This window comes from Lingula anatina, chromosome 5, assembly GCF_051362555.1.
Source record: "Lingula anatina isolate TDL-2025a chromosome 5, LinAna3.0, whole genome shotgun sequence".
Taxonomy (NCBI): Eukaryota; Metazoa; Brachiopoda; class Lingulata; order Lingulida; family Lingulidae; genus Lingula; species Lingula anatina.
Genome location: NC_141771.1, coordinates 23,643,901 through 23,657,764, shown reverse-complemented (window position 1 = coordinate 23,657,764; position 13,864 = coordinate 23,643,901).

Here is a 13,864-nt window from a genome sequence, read left to right as displayed (position 1 = left end):
GCTCCTGTTATTGACCATGTTACCCGTTGTGCATGATTAAAAATCAGTGTTAACTGATTGTGTTATTATAAGCATTATTTATTATTGCATCAAAATTGACAAAATGACCTATTTTGCATCTTTATTTTCTGTATTTTTTTGTCTGTACATTTGACAGCTTTGCTGCCTTTTTTTTTTTTTTTTTTTTTTAATTTCATACCCTGATTAAGGTTTTTTCCATACCACGTCCTAATTTTTTTCTTGGTGACATACCAATGCCCTTGTTTTCAGTCATGTTGTATCCCATTAAAAGTTGGTCGAGTGCACATAAATATATACCACTGTACTGTTGGCTGTGAACTCTGTGTCTATGTGTATTTGTCATCATCTTTGAGTGAAATTATGTCTTGCCAACATCACAGTAGCTCTTCAGAACCGTGGTATTAATTCTTGTAAATCTATGTACATATTCTGCGTCATACAATTTATTACCAGCGACTACATTACGAGGGTCTTTAGAAATCTTGATGATGTTCTCATTTTTTTTTTTCAACATTCCGGCTCAAATCGTCCCGCTTGGTACCTCATGGATGCTATAACCAAGATGGTCTTATAAAACGGCATGAAACCTTCACATATCGAAGCTGGATGATCACATACAGTATGTATGTATCCACGGACTGCATCACGGGACGTCTTTGCAGGGTTTGTAAAAAACTGTCTGCAGCTTCTCTCTCATTGACATAACGTTGGGTTATTGTAAACAACTCCTGCGCCAACCCTGCGCGTAACCTTTGGCAAAGGGAGTTCTATGTTTGCTCAACCATGCGGTGTCTCCAATTTTGAATTTAATTTTTTTGTTTTTCATTCCCCCTGAAGGTTTTTACATACCACGTCCGAATTTTTTTTTTAAATTTCTACGCGTCCTTTGGTGACGTACCATTGCTCCTTTGTTCAGTTATTTGGTATCCCATCAAAAGCTGGTCGAGCTTATTGCTCATTGTTGAGGTCAGTTGAATACGATTGCCCTTGCTGATCTGTATGACCAACAACAACACAATTGGTATGAAATATTTTCCTGCTTTTAGCATGTCATGTATATGGATCTTGTCTTATCAAGAACTCTTTGAGTTGCTTATGGTTAAAAGTTTAATCCTTTTTCATTTCAACATGCTTTAAAAATTAGCAAGACTGGAAGGTACGTAATTTATTTTATTTCACTGACCTCTCTAAATCTCTTCCAGTTGCTTACGGGTAAATTAAAAAAAAAAACAAAAAAACTTTCGCGCTTCTTCATTTATTTTCGTCACTCTTCCAAAGCTAGCAGGGTTGGAAAGATTGTAATATATTCTATATATTCTGTATATTCTATTTAAGTCTCAAAGTGACTTAAATGTCTTGGGGCCAGAAGAAATTTGCATCTCGTCACCTTTGAGTGAGTGTACATCTAGCTAACATCATAGTTACTCACGGTAACCGTGGTATTAATTCCTGTAAAGTAACGTATATATTCAGCGACATACAAATTATTACCAGCGACTACATTACGAGGGTCTTTAGAATTTTGAGATTGAGATTCTCATTCGACCTTTTCTAGCGCTCCGGGTCAAATGTTCTTAACTCGTGGATGCTATAACCAATATTATCTTATTAAACGGCATGAAAGCTTCACACATAGCTGCTGGATGATCACATACAGTATGGATGTATCCACGGACTGCATCACGGGACGTCTTTGCAGGTTTTGTAAAACTCTGTCTGCAGCTTCTCTCTCATTGACATAACGTTGGGTTATTGTAAACAACTCCTGCGCCAACCCTGCGCGTAACCTTTGGCAAAGGGAGTTCTATGTTTGCTCAACCATACGGTGTCTCCAATCTTGAATTTGGTGACGTACCATTGCTCCTTTGTTCAGTTATTTGGTATCCCATCAAAAGCTGGTCGAGCTTATTGCTCATTGCTGAGGTCAGCTGAATACGATTGCCCTTGCTGATCTGTATGACCAACAACAACACAATTGGTATGAAATATTTTCCTGCTTTTAGCATGTCATGTATATGGATCTTGTCTTATCAAGAACTCTTTGAGTTGCTTATGGTTAAAAGTTTAATCCTTTTTCATTTCAACATGCTTTAAAAATTAGCAAGACTGGAAGGTACGTAATTTATTTTATTTCACTGACCTCTCTAAATCTCTTCCAGTTGCTTACGGGTAAATTAAAAAAAAAAAAAAAAAAAAAACTTTCGCGCTTCTTCATTTATTTTCGTCACTCTTCCAAAGCTAGCAGGGTTGGAAAGATTGTAATATATTCTATATATTCTGTATATTCTATTTAAGTCTCAAAGTGACTTAAATGTCTTGGGGCCAGAAGAAATTTGCATCTCGTCACCTTTGAGTGAGTGTACATCTAGCTAACATCATAGTTACTCACGGTAACCGTGGTATTAATTCCTGTAAAGTAACGTATATATTCAGCGACATACAAATTATTACCAGCGACTACATTACGAGGGTCTTTAGAATTTTGAGATTGAGATTCTCATTCGACCTTTTCTAGCGCTCCGGGTCAAATGTTCTTAACTCGTGGATGCTATAACCAATATTATCTTATTAAACGGCATGAAAGCTTCACACATAGCTGCTGGATGATCACATACAGTATGGATGTATCCACGGACTGCATCACGGGACGTCTTTGCAGGTTTTGTAAAACTCTGTCTGCAGCTTCTCTCTCATTGACATAACGTTGGTTATTGTAAACAACTCCTGCGCCAACCCTGCGCGTAACCTTTGGCAAAGGGAGTTCTATGTTTGCTCAACCATACGGTGTCTCCAATCTTGAATTTGGTGACGTACTATTGCTCCTTTGTTCAGTTATTTGGTATCCCATCAAAAGCTGGTCGAGCTTATTGCTCATTGCTGAGGTCAGTTGAATACGATTGCCCTTGCTGATCTGTATGACCAACAACAACACAATTGGTATGAAATATTTTCCTGCTTTTAGCATGTCATGTATATGGATCTTGTCTTATCAAGAACTCTTTGAGTTGCTTATGGTTAAAAGTTTAATCCTTTTTCATTTCAACATGCTTTAAAAATTAGCAAGACTGGAAGGTACGTAATTTATTTTATTTCACTGACCTCTCTAAAACTCTTCGAGTTGCTTACGGGTAAATTAAAAAAAAAAAAACTTTCGCGCTTCTTCATTTATTTTCGTCACTCTTCCAAAGCTAGCAGGGTTGGAAAGATTGTAATATATTCTATATATTCTATTTAAGTCTCAAAGTGACTTAAATGTCTTGGGGCCAGAAGAAATTTGCATCTCGTCACCTTTGAGTGAGAGTACATCTAGCTAACATCATAGTTACTCTCGGTAACCGTGGTATTAATTCCTGTCAAGTAACGTATATATTCAGCGACATACAAATTATTACCAGCGATTACATTACGAGGATCTTTAGAATTTTGAGATTGAGATTCTCATTCTAACTTTTCTAGCGCTGCGGGTCAAATGTTCTTAACTCGTGGATGCTATAACCAAGATTATCTTATTAAACGGCATGAAAGCTTCACACATAGCTGCTGGATGATCACACATAGTATGAATGTATCGACGGACTGCATCACGTGGTCGTCTTTGTGGGTTTTGTAAAACTCTGTCTGCAGCTTCTCTCTCATTGACATAATGTTGCGTTATTGTAAACAACTCCTGCACCCAACCCTGCTGGAGGCTTTTGTCACAGGGAGTTTTATGCTTCTCAACCTTACGGTGTCTCCCACCTTGAATTTAAACTTTGCCTTTTCAAATGTCATACTACTGTAAAGGTTTTTCCATTCCTCGTCCGAATTTTTATTTTCATTTTGACGCTTCCATTGGTGATGTACTGTACCAATGCTCTAGTGTTCAGCCATGTTTTATCCCATTAAAAGTTGGTCGAGTGCATATAAATATGCCAGTGTACTGTTGGCGGCGAAATATTTGTCCATGCAAGATCTCAAGGATCTTTTAAACCGTTGGACGGCCGAAAATTTTGTTCCAACTTCTTTGTGAAAAAGGCTATTCCTTGTTCTTTCAGGTATGCCTGAATTTTTCTTTTTGTAAATTCTGTTCCTGCATTTGATTGTAGGATTACCGGATTTTCACCTTCGGCTAAAATATTACTAAATGCTTCTTACACACTATCAGCAGTTGTTGGTTTGATGGCCACAACCTATGCATACTTTGAAAATACATCAATCACAGTTAACAAAATTTTCATTCCTTTATTATATTCTGATATTTTTCTGAAGTCAGCTAAATCCGCTTGCCGTTGCTGATCTACATGGCCAACAATATAACGATATGTATGGAATCTTTTTCTGACTTAAGCATTTAGTGTATTTGTATATTGTCTTGTCAAGAACTCTTCAAGTTGCTTACGGGTAAATAAAAAAAAAAAACCTTTTGCGCTTCTCCATTTATTTTCGACGCTCTTCCAAAGCTAGCAGGGTTGGAAAGTTGGTAATATATTCTATATATTCTCTTTATGCCTCAAAGTGACCAACATAACTTGGCGCCGGAAGGAATTTGTGCCTTGTCACCTTTGAGTGAGAGTACATCTAGCCAACGTCATAGTTACTCTCGTTAACCTTGGTATTAATTCCTGTGAAGTAACGTATATATTCCGCATCGTACAAATTATTATCAGCGACTACGGTACAAGGGTCTTTAGAATATTGATGGGATTCTAATTCCATTCATTTTTCCAGCGCTATCGCCCAAATCTTCCCAACTCGTACCTTGTGGACGCTTTAGCCAGGATGGTCTTATTAAACGGCATGAAAGCTTCACACATCGCATCTGGATGATTTTATAAAGTATGAGTGCATCCACGGACTGCATCACGTGGTCGTCTTTGTAGGTTTTGTAGAACTCTCTGTGCAGCTTCTCTCTCATTGACATAACGTTGCGTTATCATGAACAACTCCTGCACCCAACCCTGCTCGAGGCTTTTGTCACAGGGAGTTTAAAAAGTTTGCTCAATCTTAAGCCTCGGTCACAACCGGACGTACGAATTTCAGGATCTTACGTCCCCTGCGATTTTGGGTGTTGCGGAGGCCGTGGAGGTCGTAGAGGTGGAGGAAAGTCTGCCTTGCGAGTCGCAAGGGCCACATGAGATGTCCTTTCAAGCAGGAATGCTAATTGCAAGGAGCAATGGCCGTGGAAATTGCACTCATTTCTTGAGTTTGTCTTGCTTCCTGTGTACGTGGCACACACTCACCACTAACGAAGGGAATGTAACGCACGGCGAAAGTAGTGCCCTTTTGCGCCAGTTTTGCTTCACACTTGCCTCTCACGTCTGTGGTGACGTACTGACGGCGTACGTCAGTTTTGCTTCCTGTTCTTCTCTTATTTCTTCTTCCTCCTCCCTTTTTTTCTACTATGAAAGCTTCTTTCTCTTGCCTTCCGGAGGCATATTAGAAACTAAATTGAGCAAAAATTTGAAAATTTTGAAAATTGTTGTACACGTTACACAGTCGACGTTCATTGTAAAGACACGAGTGCGCGTCGTGAGCACGCCTTTTATACACCAGGCGTGGGGGTGACGCACGTGCTACGCATTCGACTTTGTTCGTTAGTTGTGAGGGCGTGCGCCTCTTCTTCATTGCTTGAGACGCGCGTCTCTCTTGCTAACTCCGTGAGAAAGGAGCAAGTAGCGCTTGCGGTCTCGCTGTTCACAGGCTATTTGTAGAATCTTTTGGACATGTCCAACATCCTCTGTACGTGCTTATGGACTGTCTGCGAACTCGAAATTTCGTAAGAAGGACTTGCGTGGGACGTGAGATTCTGAGAAAAATTTGGACGCAAACAGCTCGTAAGAACCCCTACGGCCGGTTGTGACCGAGGCTTTACGGTGTCTCCCTCCTTGAATTTAAACTTTTCTTTTTCAAATTTCATACACATGTAAAGGTTTTTCCATTCCTCGTCCGAATTTTTATTTTCATTTTGACGCTTCCATTGGTGATGTGCTATACCAATGCTCTAGTGTTCAGCCATGTTTTATCCTATTAAAAGTTGGTCGAGTGCATATAAATATGCCAGTGTACTGTTGGCGGCGAAATATTTGTCCATGCGAGATTTCAATGTTCTGTTAAACCGTTCAATGGCCAATTTTTTTTATCCATCTTTGTTGTGAAAAAGGATTTTCCTTTTTTCTTTCAAATATATCTGAAATGTTCTAATTGTAAATTCTGCTTCTGCATCTGTTTGTAGGATTGCTGGATTTCGGCTAAAATATTACTAAAAGCTTCTCACACACTATCAGCAGTTTTTGATTCGATGAACACAACCCATTCGTAGTTTGAAAATACATCAATCACAGATCACAAAAATACTGATGTAGAAACTAGAGTCTTTGGAATGAACGTAAATGAATTAAAGAGATGTCAGCTGTCGTGTTGTACCAATACTTGGGTGTATACCTTAATTGATAAGAATTCACTCGTTATTGTATTACTTGGTGCAGACTGGGCCTTTACAGATCAGTAGGCGATATCAAATGATCTGCAAACTATATACTGTTTGCTTACACTAAGCGTTCTTAGTTTAATATGATTCTAGCGATAAATCGCCACTCATACAACACTTAATACACTATAATAATTAATACATCATTCTGTATACTGTGAAATCAAAGAAAGGCTAGCGGTCATGACATTTATTTTTTTTCAAAAATGTATAGCTTGAAAGAGAAGACCATTGGCCCTCCTCACCAATCAACCGGGACATTTGCTTGATCATATTGTATAAGTCTATGTTTGACCATAATCTGGACAGTGTTTTTCTGTGTAAAATGAGGATTTCCGTTAATGCATTATCAAGTAAAAAAAGGTGTTTGCATCCAGTCAATTGTGGAGCTGCAACAAAAGTAGGATTTTCTGAAAGATGAATAATCCAGATCTGGATGGAACAAAATAACTTGTAATTATTTTATTAAAAAAAAAAGAAAAAAAAACTTCAGATATACGCACTGTTCATTATTATAAGTACCAGTACTTAGAAACTTGTATTAAAAGGTGGTTAAAGAAAAATAAATGCTCTGAATTGGTTTGACTTGTTGTCTGTTTGGTGACTTCTTCCCTTTGGATAATCTCTAAACCTAGCTCTACCAACCAATCTCCGTGAGCGGCTCTGTAACAAGGCTAAATCTTGTCCAGAAGTTCGGCCGAGCTTGGTTAATTCTTCCAAATGGGCGTGAAGCTGTTGCCTTGGCTGTGCGCGGAGAAGCATTATCATTCTGACTCATAAATGAGTGGTCATGGTCCACAAGACTTTTTCGACAAAATTCCCTAAGTTTTTGCCAGTACGTGAATGCACACGAATACCATACAGTTCAAAAATATGACAATGAATATTATGGGACTGACAAATGCAAAGAGGTAAATTTTCAAAATGCTAAAATGACAATATATGCGTGAATAGAACAAAAATCGACGACTGTCTCAATTTAAATTTAAAGACATGGCAAAAATTTAAATTTAAATTGAGACAGTCGTGGATTTTTGTTCTATTCACGCATATGTTTTAAAAAATTGAATAGAACTGTGAATTCATTCAATTTAATTTTTTGACACTTCAGCATGTGAAATACACCTCTATATTGGGTTTGTGTGTACAAGGTAACAGCTAGACAACAGAGCACTGTGTAAATGATGTGAGTTGTTAAACAACGCCGAACCAAATGTGATCATTAAAATATTCCAACAGCAATCGTGTAGAAAGAGATAAGTTTAATCAAATTGCATTCTGAAATTAATGTAGTCATCTCCGAGTATATTTTTTTTAACTTATGGTATTTTGACTGTTTAAGAGGGCATCGAAAGTAGAAATGTCGTGGGGTTTCAGCCTTACCACATAGTTTAGGGTGTTTAATGATAGCCGGTTGTGCTTAAAAAGTTGAGATTTGAATGATAGGTCTACGCGAGCCCGATAAAAATGTATTTCTTGTATCCTAGCAAGCTGTAAAGTGATAATGGATTGGGGTCCAGCGAAAAGTTCAGTTTTGAGAGAATGCTTGAGTAATGCAACACTTGAGCTGTTCTTCTGTTCTAAATTAAGACTGTTCCATGAAGACATTAGAAGTATCCCGGGCATTTATAAGTAAATTTTGTCAGGGGTGTGAGATAATACCGAGCGATATATGCATGGCATATATTCATGGCATATATCAAGAGAGGGTGACAGTGTATTATGTGACATACATACTCAGAATAAATATAGTCATTTCACCCTAAAACACCACTTAAACCGAATAAAGTGACCCTATATCACACTCTATATGGAATTAACTCGTCCATGTGCGCTGGTGAAATCCAGCCAAAGTCTTAGTGTCTGGCCGATTTGGTCAATTTTTGCTAAATAAGCTACATGTACTTGTTGTGGAAGTTCATCTCGCTTGAACAGTATTTAATAATAATAATAATAATTAATTCAGCTTTAAGCGTTACAAATTAACATTGTTCGCTGCCTAAACTACTCTATTATGCTTACATCAAACATAGTTTCTTCACTCAGAGTTTCTGTGTTTACTATAGTCATAGGGTGATAACAAACTAAATCCACGTCATTAAAGTCTTAGTCTTGGCTCCTTTCTCTATCTTAAAAGTGTAGCAAAGCCCGAAGCATTGCTGCGGCTATAATTAAAACTTTCATAACGACCTGGCTTGGCCTCCTGTGGATGAATGTTTCCTGCTCAGAAAATAAGGGGTTATAAGAAATGTGAATCGAGGACAAAGGGATTTAAAAAAAAAATTCCCCTGGAGCCGATCAAAGGTTCTTTAGTGTTGAGAAATACATTTCGGTTGATAGATATTTTGACAAGCAAATAACTTTAGTTACATTACTGACATAACCCTGAAATGCTTATCCTACACACTGCCACAGTTTTTTGTAGGGATCAACCAATCAGTGTGGCGTATACACCACAAACTCTTGTGGGGTCATTTATGACCCCAAAGAGAAGCATTGGTTTCTAAATATTAGTTTTTAAATTTTATTCAAATGTTTTGCCCACGCAACACTGACAGGAAAATGTCACATGCATGTGCTTCATGCAACCAGCCAGTGTGCCCAAAACATAGGCACAAATAAGTGGTTTGTGAAGAATGTGCTTGAAGTGTTACTAATAGTGCATCGCTGAATCTAATTTCAGTAGTTTTGTTGGAACTTGTTCTCATAACTGGGTCTCTCATTTTGACGGTTACAATTCTGGGTATTTCGGAAATCTAAAGAATTCTGTCGATATCATATTATTCATATATAACAAATTGTTTGTGTGGATTTTGTTTTACACACATATGTGGTAGTAATGTAGCCGTATGAATGTATTTTCTTCACTCGTGTTCGTCTTTTGTTTTGTCACGTGGGCGTCATCTTACTCTCTCATTCCCATTGGTCATCTTTCCCGCCTTTCGTCGCTTATAAATATCGTCGCCGCCCTTTTTCTGTCATTCTTCTTTGCTCATCGCTCTTTATATATTTACAGGTACGTGGTCAATAGTTTAATTCTTTTATGAATATTATCATTATTATTATTATTATTATACTTATTATATATTAAGATTATAGCTATTAATAACATTATTATGATAATCGCACATTCTTCTTTGCTCATCGCTCTTTATATATTTACAGATGGTATGGAATAAATAAGAACAAAGAGAAATAGACTTTGTTGTGAACAGTTGCATATGGCGCTGCGAGCATCGAAATCCAATGGGATATTCCCGAGCAGGGTATTCTAACCAATTCACTAATGTTCAACCTTGTGTATCCACATCCTAAGAGAGCGTGAGCCAGAGCGTATCGATTGAAGTTGTTAGTTCATAACGCAGGAAACGTTAGGTCTACTCTTATATGGATGCTACCACTATAACTGATATGTGTGAGGCCATTACACCCGAATGAGTGATGTTTTCATGCAGAACACCATGAAATCAAGCCACGCTGGCCATGATCTAGCCACTCATCATTTGTGAGGATAATACCGTACTAGGATTAAGAATGTTTACATTTACCCCGTGGACCATTTGAAGATTACACTGCGATTAATGCGGTGGAAATACAATAGAGAGAGTGTATAATGATAGGGTCGCTAAACGATTGTTGACGGCATATAGTAACTAGCCTAATCCCCTGGTCGCCTGGGTAGCCACGCCCCCTTAGAGTACTTATGTAAACAAACGGTCTCCCGTAGCGAACTATCCTTTTGTTCAACAGCTTCGCGCGTGCGGCTGATTATGTATGTAGTGACACTATAGCTAACTGCATATAAATTTGTGCTAGCTGTTATTTGATTCATTCTGCTGTGTCGGATGTTGTGGATCAGCCCACTGGTTCGTTGACTTATGTTTTTCTGAAGATTGGTGGCGCAGATTTTGAGTGCTTAATTATTTACCCTCCTTCTAACAAGAGAAAGGGGAAGGGAGATAAAAAGAGAGAGTGTCAAATGAAACGGGTGATGAGTAATACATTACATTAAATAAAGGGACTCGCGGTGGAAGAAACGATAGACTGTTTTGCATCAAGGTATGCCATTATTATCCGACATGGCCCATAACATGATCCATAACATGACTCATTGTTGTATGCCTTATATTTGTGCCGACTTATATTTTACTCTCGTTCATTTCGTGAAACTATTTCCTTGAATAAAGTTTTGCCTGTATAAATTAACATTGTGACATGAAGTAATTAATAAAACGCGCCTGTTGAAAAGGGGGCTTTTCGTAACTAATAAAGGTTCACTATTCAGAAAAATATCGTCGCCGTTCGTCGCCGCTACCTTCAGGAAAGCGTACCCTCCGTGTGGATCACCGGCATTTTTGATTATCTGACAAATTAGGGCAATTTACGTTTTAGCTAATAATTCTGAATTTACTAATATTTTGGACTAAATTCGATGTCAGATTCATAGCAATGACGGAGAGCCGCTAGAGTAACTGTTTAATTTTCTAAACTAATCAAACTAGAACGCGTGGCGATAAAATGTGTCGCTAGATCTTGTAAACACTCAGCGAAATGCACCTACTGACTATATTCAATGTGCCGTCACTTAATTGCTTTCTCGATTTCATTAATTGACGATAGTAATTGCAGATAACAAGGAAGAGGAAATGCTAAAGACAAAACAACGTCGGGTCTTTGTGTGACTTTCTCCCTAAACACTTTTTATGTTGCTGTCAAAGAAAAAGGAGTCTAGATAGCGATTATTTAAACCACTGCTGCTGCTTTTGCAGGTAGACTTCCTCGTTTATCATTTAAATGCTCCCCTCCCCCAGCAGACCCAACTTGATGCATGTACGTCTTGGTAGCTATAGTACAGATCTTGGTTCAAGTAATGAAAGGTTTAAGCACAAAACGATAATTTGAGGCTATTTTTTTCATTCAAGACAAAATTAAGTATCTATGGTATGTGACAATAGGGACTTTACAAAGCTTAATTTGTCCTTAAATATATATACCAGTAGCATAGGCGACCGACGTAATTGTAACCTCAACTTGAGGTATCCTCGATGAAAGCGGAGTACAAAAATTAACTTTTTTTAAATATCGATTACAACATGCTGTACAATGATATAGAGACTAAAGGGTTTAATGGATTTCTTTGTCTTAAAATCAATTCATTTCAAAATTAAAAGAAACATTTTTTTCGGGGAGCGCGGGTAGACAGTTTACGTCAGGTGATTCGTTAAAGTCGAGGAGTGTTTCACTATCAAATGTGTAAATCATATATGTCATTAAACACTATAAGAAAGTTTTTTGTTACGATCTGCAACATTTGTTCATTTATATAGCAGGGCGAAGTTAAAGCCAGAGGTAAATAGAACCTAATACCGTAATCCTCCTCGTCCATTTATTTAAATCGTATCAAAACGTTTGATACACACTGTTCATTAAATTCATAATTTTGGCGATTTATTAAAACCATATTGGTACATAAAAGTTTAAGATTAGCATAAGTTAAGCAACAACCAGTATGAAGAACAACACCCTTTTTAAATGAGGCAAGACACCCTCTTCACACTGATTATAACCTTGAGAAAGACATTATGCAACTTAAGGCAAGGGAGTTATGCAAAGTTCTTTCAACTCGTGTGTGAATACAACACATTCTTTGTCACTTTTACAAGACAATGGAGGCGAGCAAGTAGAGTAATTACAATATACAATAAAAAGGACATTAGTATAGAAAGCTTACTTCGGGTCAGCCCTTTGCTTGTTCGAATGAAAGAGATAGATATCGCGCCGCGACTCCCTTTATTAAACCTTCGTGTGTTTGTGTAAAAGTGTGAAAGACAGGCAACGGTCTTTAGTCGCTGTTGATATTGTTCGCGATTAATATTGAAGTATAACTCCTTCGCCTGCATGTAAACGTGTTACTTTTCCTCGTGTTCTCTATATTTCTTTTAGGTGGTTGAGACAATGGGATGAGATCGATAAAAGTAAAGGTTAATCTAAACAATTAGATGCGATTTTTGTGAAATGACTTATTAAGTGATGTGCATCTTGGACCTAAATAGAGAAGGACAAGAAACGCGGCATCTTCCTTTGAAGCTATGTGCGTTCGGGTAAACATTCGCCTATTGTCTCACATAATCTGTTTTGATAGCTCCACGGGCGTCTGAACAGCTTATTATCAAGGTAGCACGCGCTGTGCTTCAGTGCATTTCTATTGTTTCTCTGCATTGATAACGCAATTTCTCGCAGTCCCTCGTGGTTGCTATGATACAGCATTGCCGCCATCTTGCAGTTGCGAGCACACAGGTTTCCGTCAACACGTGGAAATTTATTGAGGGGTTTTCGGCATTTTTCCCCGTTACCTCATAAAAACGGGGTGTGAAATTTGTCTTCAATACCTGCTGCCTTTCCCTGTCCGTGAGGTAGTCTCTGACAGGACAGGAATACGCACCCAACGACCGGAAATTTCATTCCTACATGTACCAGTAGCTGTGACACCCCGGAAGATCAATCAAATTTACACAAGAACTGACTGCTGGTGAATCAGACAAATTAAAAATGGACCTTTTTAGCATGTTTGTGAAATTATATATTACCATTAGGGGCCACTCATTTCGCAGACAGCTTAAAGAAAAGTACCAAGAATCTGTGTCTGCATCTACGAAAGAAAAAGGATTGAGAAAGTCTCTCAAAAGGAAGAGTAGAATTACAGCTTGAATTATTACCTAGATTTTCAACAAACAGACAGTATGATCTTGTGCATTTATAACATTTGGGTTTTTTCACTTAGCAATTAAGATCTTAATTAGAAATTTCATCTAGGTTTACATTAATTTTAATTAGTTATTTAAGAGTCAGATTTGTCGTATTAGTAGAAAATAATACACCAGATACCAAAATATGGCTTTCTGTTTTCAGTAACTGAAAAGCAGTCGTAATTCAAGAACTTATTGTAAGTATTTATAATATTTGTTTTTTTCATTCAGCAAATATCTTTCATTTATATTTCGCTTTATTTTTCATTAAAAGTTACCCGTTTACAATATGAGATTAATTTCACCAATACTGATCTTATGGTAATAAAAAATGCATATATTTGATATAAAAAATCTTCTTTTTATTTCTTTTCACTTCCTTTTTTTTACACAACTTTAAATAATAAAAGATTTGACAAATAAGACGCATATCACTGCAAGAGGGTCAATGTCAAATGTGAGTATGAATTTTATCAGGATCAGATTTTTTAAACCTGTAGTTAGTGTATTCTGAGGTAATTGAATATGCAATTACAATCAAGCAAGAAAAAACTGTCTAAACATATAATCCATGTTTTTTTACATTTGATTTTTTTTTCATTATAAGATAGGAAATATAAAACAACTTGAG